At 41.0% G+C, this 18366-nt stretch overlaps 1 protein-coding gene across 7 annotated transcripts in view; it reads right to left on the bottom strand.

Moving 5' to 3' along the window:
* The window catches only part of LONRF3 (LON peptidase N-terminal domain and ring finger 3), a 144943-nt gene that overhangs the window by 106607 nt on the left and 19970 nt on the right, over positions 1–18366 (bottom strand). For 6 of the 7 annotated variants that reach the window (XM_070258178.1, XM_070258174.1, XM_070258173.1 and 3 more), the window contains exon 6: positions 13710–13751. The gene's annotated coding sequence lies outside the window, so the exon portion shown is untranslated. Of the gene's footprint in view, positions 1–5764; positions 5899–13709; positions 13752–18366 lie in introns of those variants that run through there. The other variant, XM_070258179.1, reaches the window with a different exon arrangement.

The following is an 18366-nucleotide window of genomic DNA, read 5'->3' as shown; positions in this document are numbered from 1 at the left end:
CTGTCTTGATTACTGTAGCTAAATAGTAAGCCTTCACATCAGGAAAACTGATTCTCCTCAGTTTATTCTTTATAAATGTCATTTTAACTACTCTAGGTCCTTTGCCTTTGCACATAAATTTTACAGTAAGCCTACGTATATCTACAAAAATCCTTGCTGGGATTTTCATAGGGATTTCAGTAACTTATAGATCAATTTGGGGAAAACTGACATCTTTACTATGTTGAGTCTTTCAATCCATGAACACAGTAAGTTTCTCAAATTATTAATGTCTTCTTTGAGTTTTCATCAGTGTTTTGTAATTTTCAGCATACAGATCCTGTACATGTTTTGTTAAGTTTATACCAAAGTATTTTTATTGTTTTTTACTTAGATTTCCACATTGTTAGTATATAGAAACGTGCTTTATTTTTGTATGTTGATCTTTTATCATATGCCTTTGCTGAATTCAATCATTAGTTTTAGCACAGGTTTTGTTTTAGATTTTTCTCTGATTTTTTATGTAGACAACAAGCTTTCTGCAAATAGGCAGTTTTACTTGATCCTTTCCAGTCTGTATATCTTTTATTTCGTTTTCTTGCCTTGTTATGCTGGCTGGAACTTCCAGTACAATGTTGAACAGAAGTGATAAGAGCAGATATGCTTGCTTTGTTCCAATCTTAAGAGGGAAAGCATTCAGTCTTTCACATTAAGTATAACATTAGCTGTGTAAGTTTTTTGTAGATGTTCTTTATGAGGTTAAGGAAGTTCCTCTCCATTCCTAGTGTATTAATAGTTTTTGTCTTGACTAAATGTTGAATTTTGTCAAATGTTTTGGTATCCTTCTGGGACTCAGATGATACAATGTTGGATCTTTTGTTATTTCCCACAGGTCTCTGAGGCTCTATTTCTTTTCAGTCTACTTTCTCTCTGCTGATCAGATTGAGTAAATTCTATTAATTTACCCTCAGGTTCACTGATTCTATCTGTTATCTCCACTACACCATTTAGCCTATTCAGCAAGTTATTCTTTTTAATTTCTGTTACTTTATTTTTCAGTTCTATAACTTCAGTTTCATTCTTTTTTTAAGTTGTATTTCTGCACTCAGATTTTCTATTTTTTCATTTGCTTCAAGAGACTTTACAATTGCTATTGAAGCATTTTTGTGATGGCTGCAGTAAAATCCTTGTCAGATAATTCTAACATCTGATTCATCTCAGTATTGACGTCAGTTGGTTGACTGTCTTTTCTCATTCAAGTTGTGATTTCCTGGTTCTTGGTATGATGCGTGATTTTTCATTGTATTCTGGACATTTTGGCTACTATGTTAGCACACTATTTAAATCATTTAGTTTAGCAGGCAGTCACTTTGTTTAGGTTTAGCACACAGGTCCCGGCCTACTTTTGTAGGCTGTGATTTCAATGACGATTTACTTTTCAGAGCCTCTGTGGTGCTATTTTGGTCTGCTGGGTTAATGTGGTGCTGATTGGGCCCCCACTGGTCCCTGCTGGGGCTGCCTAAGGGAGCAGAAGATGCTTCACCAAGCTGGGTCGCTTGATGCCTCTAGGTGGAGGAAGTGAGCCCCTAGTCTCTGGAAACAACGAATCTTCCCTGGCTTTGCTTGTTCTGGTGGAACCCCCCTTGCCAGTGCTGTATAACGTTCTGGTATCTCTCACTGACCCTCAAGACCATGGGGACACAGAGGCTTCCTGAGCCAGACTACTTGTTGTGATGGGATTTCCCCTTGATGGTGCCCTGGTTGCACACTCTCTTGAGGTAGGGTAGGGAGTCTCTGGCCTAGCGGGAAAGGAAAGCACTTCTTCTGCTTGCTTATTGTCAGTGGGGCTCCCTGCTAGATTCCCTTTGCTAGAGTTGCCATGCTCACCTAGTGTTGTTGGCAAAACTCCCACTTAATCCAGAGGAAGAAGGAACCTATCTGAGCCACCATCTGTTGCTAAGTTGGGGGTTGGGAAATGCTGGGCCTGGGTCACCTTCTTCTGTTGGATAGGGAGTCATAAGGCATCCTGCTACTATAGTTTTCCTCCAGTCCCGGGGTTTCTAACCATTCTGCCTTCCTCTTTACACCATTCAGAATTCTCCCTTGGTTGCCTCTTGAATTATTTCTAGGATTTATAGTTATAATTAGCTGGGAGAAGCAGGGAGAAATGAGTCTATGCTATCTTGTCCAGGCTGGAAGTAGACCAATTTTGCATTGGTTTCTGCTGCTTCTCCTAAGAATGACTCAGGTTTTCATCTGCCACCCTTTCCTGAACAAAGAGAAGCTCAGAAGGCTTTGCTTTGGTTAATACATCAAGCCCCCAGTTTTTTGGGTTTTGTTTGTGTGTTTTTTGTTCATTTGTTTTTGAGAAGAAAGGCTGGCAGAGATCAGCCCTGAAATAGTAACTGTGTTACAGTGGGGCAAACACTCTGATGGGACACTGAGTTTGCTGTGGATCTATTTTGCCTGTAAGATATCCTATGCCACTATGCCACTATACTCACAGGATCATATTTTTAGGCGTCAGAACAACTAAATTTTGGTATTTCCAGACAGGATGGAGGCAGAAAATAAGATTTTAAAATATTCTCCTCCTTTTGTATAAAACCTTGGGATATCAGTGTGCAGCATACATGTGCAGCACTGGTCCTCAAGGAAAACAAGATGCCACTGGAGAAGACTGCTTGTTACAGTAGGCTGAATCATGATCCCCCAAAGATATCCATGTCCCAATTCTTTGGATCTATGAAAATGTTACCTTACACTGTAAAAGGGACTTTGCAGGTGTGATTAAGTTAAGGCTACTGAGATGTAGCCTAATCTAATTACAGAGTCCATACAAGAGAGAGGCAGGAGGGTAGGAGTCAGAGAAGGCAATGTGACTATGGAAGCAGAGGTCAGAGAGTGAGCGAGAGATTTGAAGATGCTACTTGCTGGCTTTGAAGATGGAGAAAGGGGCCATGAGCCAAGGAATTCAGGTGGCCTCTAGAAGCTGGAAAACGGCTGACTTGAGACTTCTGACCTCCATAACTATAAGATAATAAATTGTGTTGTTTTACACCATGAAGTTTGTGGTAACTTGTTATAGCAGCAACATGAAACTAATACACTGACAGAGAGCAAGTAACATGATCAAGGGGAGGACGTCAGGGGGTATTGTAAGTAGTAGGAGCATGGCTGCTGCACAAGGACATGCTAAAGACCAGACTCCAGACTGGAAAGGTAGAACCTGAGAGGATATTGGCTCAAAGTCTAGACCACTGCTGTCCAATAGAATTTTCTGTGATGACAAAAATATTCTATATCTGCACTCTCCAATATGGTAGCCACTACCCACATGTGACTACTGAGAACTTGAAATGTGGCTAGTACTACTAAGGAACTGAATTTTTTATTTGTTTTACTCAATTAATTTATATTTAAATTTAAAAAACCACATGTAGCTAGTGGCTACTGTATTGGACAAAGTCCAAAGGTCTCTACCATTAAAAAGATTGTGGATAAAAGACCCCGAATAGCCAAAGCAATCCTAGGAAACAAGAACAAAGCTGGTGGAATTGCAATTCCTGACGTCAAAATATATTAAAAAGCTATAGTAATCAACACAGTATGGTACTGGTGCAAGAACAGACACACAGATCAATGGAACCGAATTGAAAGTCCAAAAATAAAACTACACATCTATGGACAGCTAATCTTCTACAAAGGAGCCAAGAACATACAATGAAGAAAGGAAAGCCTCTTCAATAAATGGTGCTGGGATAATTGGACAGCCACATGCGAAAAAATGAAAGTAGACCATTATCTTTCCCCATGCACAAAAATAGACTCAAAATGGACCAAAGACTTGAAGGTAAGACCTGAAACCATAAAACTTCTGGAAGAGAATATAGGCAGTACACTCTTTGACATCAGACTTAAAAGGATCTTTTTGAATACCATGTCTACTCAGACAAGGGAAACAAAAGAAAAAATAAACAAGTGAGACTTCATCAGACTAAAGAGCTTCTGGAAGGCAACGGAAAACATGATCAAAATGAAAAAACAACCCACCAACTGGGAGAAAATATTTACAAATCATATATCCAACAAGGGGTTAATCTCCATAATATATAAAGAACTCACACAAATGAACTACAAAAAAACAAACAACCCAATCAAAAAGTGGGCAGAAGATATGAACAGACATTTTTCCAAAGAAGATATACAGATGGCCAATAGGCACATGAAAAGATGCTCAACATCACTAATCATCAGGGAAATAGAAACCAAAACTACACTTAGGTATTATCCTATACCTGTCAGAATGGCTATAATCACCAAGACAAAAAACAACAAATGTTGGAGAGGATGTGGAGAAAAGGGATCCCTCATCCACTGCTGGTGGAAATGCAAACTGGTATAGCCACTGTGGAAAACAGTATGGAGATTTCTCAAAAAGTTAAAAATGGCAATATCATATGACCTAGCTATCTCATTACTGGGTATCTACCCAAAGAACTTGAAATCAACAATTCAAAGAGACTTATGCACCCCTATGTGCATTGCAGCATTATTCACAATAGCCAAGACGTGGAAGCAACCCAAGTGCCCCTTGACTGATGATTGGATAAAGAAGATGTGGTATGTGTGTGTATGTATATATATATATATATATATATATATATACGTGTGTGTATATATATATATATACGTGTGTGTGTATATATATATATATATATATATATACAATGGAATACTACTCAGCCATAAAAAAGACGAAATCATCCCATTCACAACCACATGGATGGCCCTTGAGGGCATCATGTTAAGCGAAATAAGTCAGACAGAGAAAGACAAACACCATATGATTTCACTCATATGTGGAATATAAACAAACTTACAGACAAAGAGAACAAATCAGTGGTTACCGGGGGAAGAGGGGTGGAGGGTGGGTACAAGGGGTGAAGGGGCATACTTATACGGTATATGACAAATAATAATGTACAACTGAAATCTCACTATGTGATAAGCTATTATGACCACAATAAAAAAAATGATTGTGGATAAAGTGAATACAAACTTATTCATTAAATTCTTCAATGCTAGAGAACTAGCTTGCCAAAAATAGTTTATAACAAATTACAGAAGCACCAACACTTCTCTGGAGACCAGATTTCTCATAACTTCTGCCATAATATAATCACAAACCTAGAAGACGAAAAAAGCATCTATAAACAGCATGTAAAATTGCTATCACAAAACTCATGAACTTCACAGGAGATGCACGGAGTCAATCTTTGGTCAAACAACTGCACATTAGAAGAACCTAGAATACACTGATCTCAGCCTCTGACACCAAAAAGAGTAAAGCTGGAAGGTGAAGGAGATAGAATTTCAAAAGCAAAGAAATCCATTTAATAGAGAAAGACATATTCCTACATGCCTCAGAGGTCCAAGGCAAAAGCAGATGGTCATAATGGCCTCTCTGAGTCACAAAACAAGGTTATATTATGTTCTGAGTCATCCAAGAAGGCAAAGCAGTGAATGATGCAATCTAAAAAAAAGGGAAAGAAAAATTCAACAGAGGAAATGGGTAAATGCAAAACAAAACAAACAACTATCCTTCCACTGTCATGCAAAACTCCTGCTTTGAGGCTTCCAGCCGCTATACTATACCATCCACTCCAGCTCTTTGTCACTGTCACTTACACAGGATTGATATGCACCAGGGTTGATAACTCACTTCCAGGACTCTCTCAGCATTACCATCAACACCATTCTTCACCTTATCCTTTGGCCTTACCTGCCACACAACTTCCAAGTCTGGATCAAGACAATCAGCCACCACTGCTGTTTCTATTTCCAGGCTGCTGAGCCCAGGAGGAGGAACCAACACAATGGTAGAGAGAGAATCATCTTGAAAAGCAGAGTCTCTGTGGAATATTACACAGCAGTTAAATGTGCAAGAAATCTATATGTGCCAACATGGAAAAATATTCAAGGCATATTAAATAAAAAATCAAGTGATATCATACCCCCTAGTATGGCTATAATCAAAAAGATAGAAGCTAACAAGTGTTGGTGAAGATGTGTAGAAATTGGAACCCACATAGGCTGCTGGTGGGAATGTAAAATGGTGCAGCCACTTTGGAAAACAGTCTGGCATTCCTCAAAATGTCAAACATAGAGTTACCACATGACCCAGCAATTCTACTCCTAGGTATATACTCAAGAGACATAAAAATATATGCCCACCAAAAAACCTGTAATTTAATGTTCATAACAATATTATTCATAACAGCCAAAAAGTAGAAACAATCCAACATCCACCAACTGATGAATGGATAAACAAAATGTGGTCTATGCATACAGTGGAATATTATTCAGCAACAAAAAAGAATGAGGTTCTGATTCATGCTACAACATGGATGAACCTCGAAAACATTGTGCTAAGTGAAATAAGCCAGTCACAAAAGACCACTTAATTATATGCTTCCATTTATATAAAAGTGCAGAATAGACAAATCTGCAGAGACAGAAAGATTAGTGGTTATTTAGGGTTTGGGGGATAAGGAAGCGATAGCTAAAGGGTACAAGGTTTCTTTTTGAGGTGATGAAAATGTTCTAAAAATTGACTATGGTGGTGGTCACACATATCTGTGAATATACTAAAAAACCACTGAATTGTACACTTTAAATGTGTGAATTGTGTGGCATACGAATTATAGCTCAATAAAGCTGTTTTTTTAAAGTAAGTGATAGAATAATGCATATAAAAATCAAAACTACATATGTATGTTATATAAACATTTGTGAATGTATGTAAATATATAGAAGATGATTTGGAAGGATACGCACCCATCTGTTACCATTGGTTACTCTGGGAGAGGGAAGTGGGATAGCCTTCTGCTTCTCCTCCTTTCTGTTTCTCCTCCTACCACTCTAGTTGTTCTTTCAAGTTGCTTTTGTGGGCATTCCTTCCTCTGCCCATCCCTTTAGAATCTCATTTTACTTTTCAGGCTCTTCTTGAAGTGATCCTGAGACAACACATTTCCCATGGCTGCAACAACCTCCATCCACATCCTGACTCATGCATTCAACAAGTATTCATTGAGCGCCTACAGGTACGGTGCTGGTACCCTTGATTCTTTCCTCTCCCTCATCTCCCAGCCCTCATCCGGCAAATTCCGCCAGTTCTATCTCCAATAAACATATTCATATCTCTCTGCTTCTCTCCATGTCCTTGGCCTCCACCATCATAGAAGCCACTATCATCTCTCCTAGATCACTGCAACAGCCTCCTCCCCGGTCTGCCTGCTTAGAGAGGGCATTCTCCACATGGCAGCCAGAGCCAACTTTTAAAGATGTAAATCAGGTCAGATCAGTCTCTAGCTTCAAAACCTTCCAATTACTTGTATAACATCTAAGCTCTTGACTTTGACCCCACAAGATAGAGTCCCTGCCTAAATCTCTGATATTATCCCATCCTGTTCTCCTTGTCTGCTATGCTCCCAGGTATAATGTGTTCCCTCTTGAGGGTTTTTGCACTTGCCTAAAACGCTCTTTCTCCCGTCATGCACATCTCAGCTCCAATGTCAGCTCCTCAGAGAGGCCTTCCCTGGTCATCCCAACTAAGTATGCCCCAACCCTGGTTAGTGTCTCATCACATCACCTTGTTTTTCCTCCCTAGAACTTACTGTCATCTGAAATTACGTTTCATTTATTGGTTTGCTAGTTTATTATGTCTTCCTCACCACTCGAATGTAAGCTCCATGAGACTGACGACTCTATTTGCCTTGTTCCTGCTGAATCTCTAGCACTCAGCACAGTACCTAGTAGGTATTCAATGAATATTTGTTGAATGAATGAGTCAGGATATGGATGGAGGTTGTTGAAGCCATGGGAAATGTATGGTCTTAGGATCACTTCAAGGAGAGCCTGAAGAGAAAATGAGATACTAAGGGATGGGCAGAGGAAGGAATGCCCACAAAAGCAACTTGAAGGAAAAACCAAAGTGTTTGACTCCCTGGTTTTTAGCTTACATAACTAGACAGATGGTGGGTGCCATTTGCTGAGACTAGAAGACGAGGGGAGGAGCAAGTCAGGGTAGAGAGTGCTTCAAGAAGTGAGTTTTGGACATGTTAAATTTGAGATGTGTTTTAGTCATCCAACTGGAGATCCTAAGTAGATGGCTGGTTATAGAAGTCTAGACCTCAGTGAGGTGGTCAGGGCTAGAGATGGAAGCTTGGAAATTGAAATTCATCAGCATAAAGACAGTATTTAAAGTCTTAGGAATAGATAGCCTAAGAAGAAAGTGGAGAATTGAGGAAAAAAGGGTGCCTCACGCAGACTTCTAATGTCTCCCACATTTGTATCTCCGGTCCTAACCTCTTTCTTCCATGAATTCCAGAACCACTATCAAACTATCTTACATATTATCAACATGTCCCAAAACGACTCCATAGATTTACTCTCCAAAACTGGTTCTCCTTCCGTATTCTCTATCACTTATTCATCAGTCGATTGGATCTCTTCCTACATCTCCAGTACCATTCCCAACCTTTCCATCCCCATGACAGTTACCTTAGTTCATCAATCTCACCAGTGGTCTCATACCTGGATTATTACAATAGTCTCTTAACTGGGATCTCTGCCTCCAGTCTTGCCCCTGACTGCTGCCAGTGGGGTCCTTCTAAAATGCCTTGATCTTAGTAACTTCCCTACTTAAAACCCTTTTACGGTTTCTCATTGTTCAAGATAAAGTACAAATTCTTAAATCTAATTTATAAGGTCTTTCAGGATCTGCTTCCTGCTGACTTTTTCAATCTTATCTTCCACTTACTCCTTCTCTCTTACATCCTAGACATACCAATTTATCAGTTGCCTTTAGTTCTATGGACTCATCATCCTTGTTTCTGTCTTCAAACATGTACCTGCAATGCAGCCCCCCACCACGTGTTCTCCAGCTCTATGAAAAGTTTCCAGATTGCCCTCCAACCAAGCCAACTTGATCTCTTCTTTCTTCATGTCACCTCAGTATCTTGTGCATGCTTCTATCTTTACTGTCTATAACACCTTATTGTACTTAGATATTCATGTATCCTTCTCCCTCTACTAGCCTATAAGCTTACTGAGGGCAGGGATGGTACTTATTTAACTTTGTTTTTCTAGCACCTAATATAGTGTCTAGCATATGGTAATCACATCAGCCAATATTTATCAAGTGCTTATCAGTGCCAAGCAATTCTGTGCTTTACATGTATTGATTCATTTAATCTTTACAACAACCCTATGAAGTAGGTACTATTATTGTACCCAACTGACAAATAAGGAAATAGGGACAGAGAAGTTAAGAAACTTGCCTGGTCACACAGCTACTAAGTAGTGGATACAAGCCCAGGTAGCCTAGCTCTAGAGTCTATGCTTGTAATCACTAGTTTCTCAGTAAAGAGTCAGTAAATGTTTGTTCAGTGAATGAGAAATTGGGAATGTGGGCATGTGATCTTTTCATGATTCTGACCTTGACTATTTCATCTTTTCTTTCATTTTAAAATCTCATTTCGTTCAGAGCTCAGACACAATAAAGTTGCAAAATCAAATAACAGATCCTTTGCTATGGAGCTCAAGCGAGTCAATAAGGGCAAATGTCATTATCCTCACACCTCTAGGCACTAGCAAGGTAGGTTGATTTACTGGTGTTCAGTGACTAGGGCCAAAGTACAGGAAAGTAAGATAGGACTAAACATCATAACATCTTCACATCAAAGCATCATAACAGCAACCATTTACTGAGAGCTCCATAGATGCCAGGCACTTTGTTACAAGTTTCACATGGATTATCTCATTGAATCTTTTTAACAGCCCTCTGTGATGTAGGTACTGTTATGATCTCCATCTTACAGATGGGAAAACAGGCTCAAAGAGATTAGGGAACTTGTCCAAGGTTGCAGAGTCAGTAAAAGGCACAGCAGGATTTATGCCAGGACTGCCTGAGTGCAGAGTCTGTGCTTTAAACCAGCGGAGGAGACCGCCTCCACGTGCCTGTGTCAACTGTGACTCTAGAGCTCAGCTGCCCCCATCGGACACATGTGGCTAGGCAAATTTAAATTGATTAAAATTAAATACAATTTAAAACTCAGTTCCTCAGTCACACTAGCCACATTTCAAATGCTCAAAAGCCACATGTGGCTAATGACTACCATATTAGCGAGCACAGACAAAGAATATTTCCCTCATCGCAGAAAGTTTTATAGGACAGGGCCACGCTAGAGTGTGCTCTCTATGACAGGGCAGGCTTGACAAGCTTCTTCCAAGTGCTGTACCCTTCTCTTCAGTCTGCCAGTCTGGCTCTTCTCTCTTCAGACTCTCGGGGAAACTTTGAGGCATATGTTAAGGTAATAACTTTCATTATTGTCCTCTCCATCATTCATCTCCTCAGCAGTATCACCCTTTCTATCCACTGCCTGCAATTCATCCTCATGCCCCATCCCAATTGCCCCCTCCCTTCTCTAGTTCTGGGAATGCACAGGTCCTGTTGTTATTCATTCTCATCCTGCCTCCAACCTAGATGATTGGGTGGGGAACAGACACTTTACAGCCACAAGTATGAAAGATCTCCCAGAAGTAAAGATCCCTGACTGCTGTGTGCAGCCACACCCTGTTTCATCACCTCCTACCTGCTCAGCTCTCCAGAGGGAGAGCTCACCCTAACCCTGGCCCAGCTGGCTGCTGAGGTGCAGCCTCTTGTGGCCATTATGACTCCAATATGATTTTGAAGCTGGTGAAAAGGACCTGGAACCGTTTTAAAATCCCATGCTATTCAATGTAAATGAAATTTAATAGGATGCTAGAAGGCAGGCAAGTTATAATCTGCTCTGCACACAGGGACGAGTGGAGAAGAAAGGAGACAAAGCACCCAGGGATAGGAGAGCTAAATAAGGTACCCTCAATTACCCAAGGTCATGGAGAACAGACATGGCAGGTTATTAAAGCCAGTCACTAATCCAAAAGGCACTCTGGAATGCATTATATGACCCATCCACATCTTACCTCCGGACCCCAGCAGATTTATTCCACTAATTCACTTTTCTCAGGCTGACATTAAAATGAGTATAAATTTTCCAAGCTGATTCTGGCTGATGACTAGAGGACGTGGGCGACAACATGCAGACTGAGAAGGGTAAAGACAGCCTAAAATGATAGATTTGCCACAGCAAATCTCAACGTAAGTATTTGAGAATTACTTGTACACACTGCCCAAAGAGGGATTCTGCCTGTCAAGGTGACTTAAGAGTTGAGCCACCTAAGACTCTTCTTGGAGGCCCACAAGAAAGACGTATTAAATAGTCAAGTCTGGGGTCTCAAGCTGCATGTCTCTGAGACCATAATGCTGTCAGTCACACGGTATAGAGTGGCCAAAATCAGAGACACCCTGCTGATTCCCAAAAGACTATCATGCAGAAGCAACTTCAGTCCAGCTCATGCCACTTAACAAGGAGCTGCAGCAGGGAAAGGAAGGCTGGAGGGGCTCTGCCCCGCCCCTGTGATGTGTGTGCCATACGACCTCTGAAAGTACAGCTGTAAAATGGGGACAGTAAGCAACATTCAGGATTCTGGTTCAGTTATGCTTGAAGTGGTTATAGCAGAGTGACAACAGAGCATGGAAAGGACTAGGGGCCAGAAGACAGAATCAACGTTCCTGAAAGCAAGAGTACTCACTGGAGATATTTATTGGTCTCTTCTCTCTGAAGGGGAGAAAGTAGGTCAACAGACTCAAAGAACTGTGACCAGAACAGTGGGTCTGAGAGGGAGTCATTCACTGAGCCCTGCCAAGATGAAGCAGTAAGAGACACGCCTTTCATTTTAAGGCGTTCGGCTGAGGTCACTTGGCTTTGGGAAAAACTCGGGCTGTTGATCCCTTGGTGTTTATTCCCTGCAGGCCCTAGGAGCTGGGTGCAAGGGGAGGCTCGCATTTTAAAACCAACATCTAAATGGTTGGCTGGCATGAGCTGGCAAGCAAAGGAATGTTTATGAGCAAACTGTGTGCCTACTTTGGCTTTCAGACAAGGTGGACAAGGCTGGGGGCAGCTTGGCTAAATATAGACAGCACGGAGAGGCCTAGGAAGCAGGAGAGCTAGGTTTCATTTCCAGGGCTCTCAGTTAACCTTGGGACAAACTCCCTGAGTGTCTTTCTTTCATATACTGATTTGTTCTTAGTAAGGCAGGAATATTGAATAAGTTTTCCCAGGCCTAGAAAAGAAGTCACACTGAGTCTGCTGCATTTTCTTGCCACATCTTCCCTCAAAAGATCCAAGTTTGGGGAAAAGATTGGTCATCAGGTGGAAGGCAGAGTAGCTCATATACTTATGGAAACAGTACAAAGCTATGATGACCCACAGGGAGCCACAAGTTCTCCTGGACTAACCAAGGTTGCTGCCCAATCCGAGCCAGAAGGTGGCTACCTGACCCCTGGTATGGAGGCAGAGGTGGTAGAGAAACACACAAGAGGTGCCAAAGCAGAACTCTTGTTGCATAATGCCTGGCTATGAGGCAAGCAGTGTGAAACACAGATATTTAGGTAGGGAATTTTAGTAGGAAATTCAGAAAGCAGACAGTTCCTGTCCTTTGTCACTGCCCATATGCCATTCCCTTCTTCAGCAAGATTCTACTTGTACAGAAACAAGGAACCCAGATCAAGGCAGCTGTTTTTCCAGTCTGTAGTTAGGCGGCAGTGTTCTTAGGAAAAATCTGGACTAGTCATGGAGCAAGGGAAGCCAAGCCCAAGGAAACTGTTTAGTATTTCCTGCCTCAAGACCCTTGGCTCTACCCTCATTCCTGGACACTTCCACCAGGAGTATCTCTATGTGCCAGGAATATCTGAGAGGAGCTACTATTTTTTTCTGATTATAAATTGATAAGCGGTTACTGTATAAAATTAAGAGCATAAAGGAAAATATAAAGTAGAAAATAAAAATCACTATAATCCCATCACTTAAAGATTAATATTAACAGCCTTTATGTAAATCCAGAGTACTGAGGCCTAGATTCAAGCCCTGGCTCTATTGTTTACTTACAGCGTGACCTTGAGCAAGTTACATAACCTTTCTGAACCTCAGTTTTTTTATCCACAATATGAGAATAATCATAGTCCTCACCTTAAAGTGTTGTTGCAAGGATGAGAGAATTTATATAATTTATGTAAGGATGTTTAGTAGTCCCTGACAAATAGGAGTCCCTGGCAAACCAATAAATGTTGGCCATCATTGTCATTATTCTATGTGCCTATATTCAAAACCATCCATATTGATGGCTGTGTAATATTTCATCTCGTGATGGTACTCTTTCCCTAGTGTTAGACATTGATGTTCTTTCCAAGATTTCACTATTACAAAACTTCTGCCAGGAGCATCCTTGCACATGTACCTTCTTGTACATCTCTGACCATTTCCTTAACATAAATTTCCTAGAATTGAGTGTACTGGGTAAAAGAGCATGAACATTTTTAGGCCCTTGTTACAGACTGCAAAATGGCTTTCTAGAAAGGTTGTGCTCATTTACATTTCCGCCAGCAGGGCACATAAGTACCCATATCTTCATACTTTCACCAACACTGAGTAACAACATTTTTTTTACAGTCTCTGCCAATTTGATAGGGAAAAATGGTATTTTGTTTCCATTTGTATGACTTTGATTATTAAGGGACAATACACATCTTAAGCTAACTCTCTTAAACTTATACAAGAACTCACATGTTCCCAGAGACAAAATCCATAACAAATTCTTGAGGGATCCTGAAATGAAAACACACAGCGGACATTTGCATAAAAATAATTCACATTTGAGTAATTGATACATTTATTTTTTAACCATTTTTAATTGCAAAATATGACATATAGAACACTGCATATCTTAATAGAGTATTATAAAGTAAATATTTTTTTATTATCATCTAGGTCAAGAAATAGAACTTCGCCAGCTACCTCAGAAGCCTGACACGTACCCCATCCCAATCCTAAAATTAACCACTCTGCTGACTTTTATGGTAATTCCTTCCTTGCTTTTCTTTATAGTTTTATCATCCAAGTTGCAACCTTAAACATTACAGTTTAGTTTTGTCTTTTTAAAATATTTTAAGTCTCTTTCACTTAGTAACTGATATACTTGTAATAAAAATTACAGTGGATTATAATAGCATATAACTTCAAAAAGCAAATGCTCATCTTTTTTTTTTTGAAATTTTATCTTTTTCCTTTTTCTCCCCAAAGCCCCCCGGTACATAGTTGTATATTCTCCGTTGTGGGCCCTTCCAGTTGCGGCATGCGGGACGCTGCCTCAGCGTAGCCCTATGAGCAGTGCCATGTCCGTGCCCAGGATTCAAACCAACGAAACACTGGGTCGTCTGCAGCGGAGCACGCAAACTTAACCACTTGGCCACGGGGCCAGCCCCTAAATGCTCATCTTTTTTTAAATGGTGATTTACAGACACATAAAAACATATACAATTTCCCCAGTCATATGAGTAAATAAATTACTCTGCCTCAAACTTAACATATCACTTTGATATAGTTACATGTGTTGGTTCAGTTTTGAAGTGCTGTCACTAATGTCAGTATAGTTTTAACATTTTTCATTCAAGCTTACAAGTCAGTTACAAGTCAGGATTCTGATTTTCAATCTTTTCTTTTTCACGACCTATTAGATAGGTCAGAGTTCTTAGTTGCAAACTACAGAATCTACTCTTATGAGTTTAAGCAGAAAGGAAATTTATTAAACAATATTAGACACTCCACAGGATCTCTTGAGACCCATAAAGCCAGGCAGGCTCTGAAGAAGCCAGAAGCACAGTGCAAGCATACCGTTGGTGCTGCTCTGGCAAAAACACCACTGTCACCACCCTGGAGAAGGCATCAACTGCCCATGATCATTGCCTTCCATTTGGAATTTCCAGGCTGCTGGTATCTCCCTTTGAACAGCCCCTAGAAGCCCATCAAACAGAACACTGGGCTGCAGAGATTCTAGCTGCTTGATGTGGCCTCTCCATTGCTTGTTGGTTTCTTCTGTCCAGAATGCTGACATGTCCTATGTTGGGTAGCGGAAAGCACAGAAAAGATTTCTGTATATCTTACCTTTTTCTACTCAACTCTTCAATAGAATGTAAACCTTAAGGGCAGAGACAAGCGCATCACTTTTAAGTAATCAAATAGTGACTATTTATTATGTTCTACATTCATCGAAAAGTATTTCTTAAATGCCTACTCTGATTCTGGCGAAGTGCTAAGTGCTGGGGATATCATTGTGGATAAGACAGAAAAGGGTCTTCTCATGGAAGCAACCTAAGTGCCCATCAACAGACGAATGGATAAAGAAGATGTGGTACATATATACAATGGAATACTACTCAGCTGCAAAACAGAACAAAATCATTCCATTTGCAATAACATGGATGGACCTTGAGGGAATTATGTTAAGTGAAATAAGCCAGCGAGAGAAGGATAATCTGTGTATGACTCCACTCATATGAGGAATTTAAAATTATGGACTAAGAACAGTTTAGTGGATACCAGGGGAAAGGTGGGGTGGGGGGTGGGCACAAAGGGTGAAGTGGTGCACCTACAACACGAACGACAAACATTAATGTACAACTGAAATTTCACAAGATTGTAACCTATCATTAACTCAATAAAAAAAAGGAAAGAAAGAAAAGGGTCTTCTCTCACGGACTTACATTCTAGGCAGTGTTGAGTGACAACAAATATATAAACAAATAAATAATCATGATTTCAGATGAGAGGAGAGGCAAGTCTACCTTAGATAGGGCGGTGGGAGATCACCTGCATGAGGGGCTGACAGTGGAAGTAAACATAAAGGATGAGAAGGATCCAGGCATTTGAAGAGTTAGGGGAAGAACAGGCCTGGGAGAAGGAATATCACATGAGGAGTAAACAGACCCACTCACTGAGACTGAGACTAGAGCATGATGAGTGAGCAGGGGAGTAAAATGTTTGACTTTTAATCCAAGTATGTTGAGAAGCCATTGGAGGTTGTGAATAGCAGGGAGTGACACAATCTAGTTCACATTTTGAAGGATCACTCTGAGTAGCGAGTGGAGAACAGGGCAAAGGGGAGACAAATAGAAACATTTAGAAGGAAGTAATCCAGATGAAAGGTGATAGTGGTTTAGACCAGGGTAGTTAAAAGAATGAGAGATGGTCATGTTTGGGATATGCCTCAGAATTAGAATCAACAGGAATAACTGATCAGCTGTGGGAGATGAGGGGAAGAGGAGAATCAAGGATAACACCCAGATTTGAGGGATTGAACGATAGAGTAAATGATGCTGACAGTTACTGAGATGAGAAGAGAAGGGTAAGGGGGGCAGAATTCGAGTTCAGATTTTGAAACTGAGGTATTGCATTGAGGTACCAGTATCTATGGGACTGGACATGGCAAGTAGATAGCAAAATTTTATATAAGTCTTAAGCTCAGACGAGAGGTCAGGTCTTGTGTTACTCCATGCTAAGTACTCTGAGAGGATACATGAAATGTGTAAGACACAGTTTGGAAGAAAGAGTTAACACAGAAGGTCTAGTCGATCAGTCCTTGCATGTCTCCAGGGGAGCCTGGAATCATAATTGACCCTAGACCTACCCCTGGGAATATGGCCCTCACAAGGTTCTTTATGTCTTTGATTGATGATGATGTTTCATACGTCCAGAGCAATGGGGCCTGTTGTACCAGCTCATCAGGATTTCTCAGGATTGTTTAACAAGGTTAAAGATGTACCTGGTTTTGATGTTGGAGTCCTGAGTTTCATCTCATAAAAGCCTCTGACCCTGAAACTTCTGTACACTTTCCTGGGCTGAGACATTTCACAGGTGTCCCTGTAGTTTGCTGGTAGCTACTCCTGTGTGGCTCTGGATGGGGAAGGACTCGGAAGCCTGTGCCTGAGTGATGAATATATTTGTCCTACTGCCTTTCTCTGTACCCTTTCCTGTAATAAACCTTAGCTGTGAGTAAAACCTGCTGTTGTATCTTGTGAGTCCTTCTAGTGAATCACTCAACTTTGAGTGGTTGTGGGACCCCCTAAAACACAGCCTTTGCCCTCAGGGAGCTTAAGTTTTAGCTGGAGAGGAGAAACCAACATATATGAAGCAACAGCAGACCCAAGCAGGACAATATAGAACAGTCAGCCTGAGGATAGGAACTAGCCCTTATTCATCTTTGTACCTTTGTAAATAGGGCTGGGTAAATTGGGAGGTTCGCAATAAAAGTTTGCTGAACTTAATGGAAGAGGTGGAACTTGCTGGATGGGTAGGATTTTGAATAAGCTACGAGGAGAAGGAGGGCGTGCCAATTGGAGAAACAACTTGATGTAGGCCCAAAAGTAAGAACAGGCAGGGTTTGTTTGTAGAAAGCTGTCTTCTTAGTCTCCCTGCTTCACAATGCCTGGCTCAGTCACCAAACAGTGGGCAGTTAATAAAGTCTGCCACTTGTCTGGTGTCCCTGTCCAAATTTGTTGCCACACCCTTTTTAGCCTCTCCCTGCTTTTTCTGGGCAGTGCTAAGGATGAGAGGTGATGACACAGCATATTCCTTCTGCAGCCAGTCAAGTCACTTGCAAGAGAGTAAACTGAGGCTGAGATATCTAGTTCCAAATGTCACTGTGTCATGGACGGCTATCTGGGCTGATCTGATCTCCTTGTGATTCAGTGATTAAAATTCCAGAGGGGACTACAATAACCCTATTAATCCTGAATTCTACATGTCAGTTCCAAAAGCAAAACTCCTAGAACTTATGCAAATCTAACACAATCTTTCCATATTCCCAGGGCAGCTTTCAAAAGAAATAGATTAATAACTGCTTTACCAAAAGAGAATTTCAGGTGAAGGGAGACATGGATACTGAGGAAAAGAAAAGACACTCTCAGAAAGGAACAAAAACATTCCAGGAAAAGAGAATGGAAGGTTTAGCGCTTAGACCTCAGAGACCATCGAATGCAACCATTGCCCCGCCCCCAGCAGATGAATAAGAGGTCTGTCTAAGATCACACAGCAGTCCACAGCTGATCCAGGACCAGGACCCAGTTTTCCTGATTCCCAGTCCAGTGTTCCACCACATTTTAGTGCCCTATTTAGTAGTTCCACCACCACAGGAATCATCCCCAAAGAAGGTGGATGCGGTAAATTTCCCAGTTAGCAAGCATCCCTCGGTGAAACATGTTAACGGCCAGAACAGGGAAGGGAGGCAAAAGGCCAAGCCATGGCATTACAATTACAAGGGCTAAGTGAGACATGTTTCTGACTGCTTTATGGGCTCTGCAGCCTCATCGCTTCTTTGCTTTGAGCCAAGTCAATCATACTCTGTGTCATGGAGTAGGGGGCCAAGGGAGAGGAGTGAACAAAACAG

The sequence above is a fragment of the Equus caballus genome, chromosome X, assembly GCF_041296265.1.
Source record: "Equus caballus isolate H_3958 breed thoroughbred chromosome X, TB-T2T, whole genome shotgun sequence".
NCBI classification, from domain to species: domain Eukaryota; kingdom Metazoa; phylum Chordata; class Mammalia; order Perissodactyla; family Equidae; genus Equus; species Equus caballus.
The sequence above is the reverse complement of the archived record's forward strand: the minus strand, read 5'-3'. Positions and strand labels throughout refer to the sequence as shown.